Raw genomic sequence first — 2180 nt, 5'->3', positions numbered from 1 at the left:
TATCCGTCCAATATCTATGATTTATCATGCCTCAAGTAAATGTATGTCATCAGTCAATTTATCAGTCAATTTAACAAATCACTCCATACTTAAAATCTTAGTCTTTGTGAATATCCGGCAACTTAGAAATATTTAAAAACATGGATGAAAAACAGCCCGCCGACCTAACCATCCTATTTAAGACTACCCTCATCCCGAGTTAGAAATGCAATTCGGTTCTGCATGTATTTTAATTTGTGTAATATCTAGGTAAAGTTTTGTACAAATGTAAGAATAATAACCAATTACTGAGTTATTTTCTACACACTCTGTAGGTATGTGCCTGTCCGAAGCCAAGAGCCTGTAATTCAGTGATTGTCGTGTGTTGATGCGTCAAATATTTGCTGTGTTAAAGACCCATTGGAGGCCTTTTGCTGTTTTCTGCTCTTTGGTCGGATTGTTGTCTCTTTGAAACATTCTAAATTTCAATTCTCAACTTTGTTTTTCACTTTCATCGTTTTGCAAATAAATTTAGTACTGAGTTTAATCGTTTGAATCCTTTCACGGATTTGGCTATACTTTTTGGACCTTTTGGATTATAGCTCGTCATCTTTTATATAAGTTTTGGATTTCAATTTTTTGGGCCACGAGCATCACTGAAGAGACATGTATTGTCGAAATGCGCATCTGGTGCAAGAAAATTGGTACCGTTAATTTTATTATCTTTGTCATATAGGGGTCTTTTATATCTGACTTTGCGATATGGGCTTATATAGCTCATTGTTGAAGGCCGAATAATGACCAACAATTGTTTATTTTTATATCATTTGATAACTTGTGAAGTGTTAAGTTTGTCTCATTTGCAGGCATACCACATATGCTTCTTTTTATGCATATAAGCTCCTCTTAACTGTAAATTTCTTTTGCATTTTCAACCAAATATATCTTTGAATACAAGACCATTTAAAAGAAACGAATTTGTATTCGTGTTCTATTATACATTTTAAACTAGCATTAATGTAAAGTTGAGGGTGTTTTGATTTGTTTGTCTTGTATTTTGCCATTACCTGATTCTTAGACAGATTGGCTTTTAACATGAACTTGCCTGTATATATATTTTAAAAACATTATTTTGTTTTATAAGCACCAAGGTTAATTGAATGATTGGAAAAGCTCTATGGGATTATAGGGCACACAGACTGATGGATTGATGGATGATCTGAAATAGTCGCAGAGTTAAACGGGCATCAGGTTTGATTTGACGACTAAAACATTCAAAGAATAAGAGAGACACAATGATAGATAGGTCGACTAATAGAACAGGATCAAGGTTTAATGTATAGAAAGATTTTTATCGTTTGACAATCACAAATATAAGGCAATTTCCACTACGATGTTTACCGTTTGACATCCATAAAGGTCAGTCGGTCTACTGAACGATTTCTATTATTTGACAATCATAAGTGTAAGTCGGTCAACTGAGAAAAGTAAAATCACAAAATACTAAATTCCGAGGAATATTCAAAAAACGAAAAGTCCCTAATAGAATGGTAAATCGACTTATCATTATCATTGTCAAACATTAAGAATCGTTAAGTCGATCGACTAACCTTTCTGATCGTCAAACCATAAGAAGTTTCAGAAAACCGACGTACTTATATGTGATTGTCAATCAATCAAAATCGTTTAATAGATCGGCTAACCTCTATGATTGCCAAACGGTAAAAATAGTTCAGTAGGTCGACAATCATAAAGATAAGTTGGTCAACTAAAATTAGTAAAATCACAAAAATACTGAACTCCGAAACAGAAAGTCCCTAATAAAATGGCAAAATTAAAAGCTCAAACGATACTCATCGTTTGACAATCCCAAAGGTAAGTCGAAATACTGAAAGATTCTCATCGTTTGACAATCATAGAAAAAAGGGCTGATGACACAAACTTGTCGAAGTCAATTAGAAACTGACAACGACTTTATAACATGAAAATACGTCATTGAAACTCATTTTTGAAAGAATGAGTTTCACTTCTACGTTTCAGTTTTAACACTAAGAAGTTTGTTTTGAACTGATCGCCAAATGCTTCCATTTTGATATATTTAACTCCGTATTTATCAGGATTATTTCTTAGTTCCTAACTTCCTTGTTCTGTTTTGTACCTTGTTTATCAGAAACAACCATCCTGCGAGAGGACACTTTATT

The sequence above is a fragment of the Mytilus edulis genome, chromosome 10, assembly GCF_963676685.1.
Source record: "Mytilus edulis chromosome 10, xbMytEdul2.2, whole genome shotgun sequence".
NCBI lineage: Eukaryota > Metazoa > Mollusca > Bivalvia > Mytilida > Mytilidae > Mytilus > Mytilus edulis.
This window is presented reverse-complemented; position numbering follows the sequence as displayed.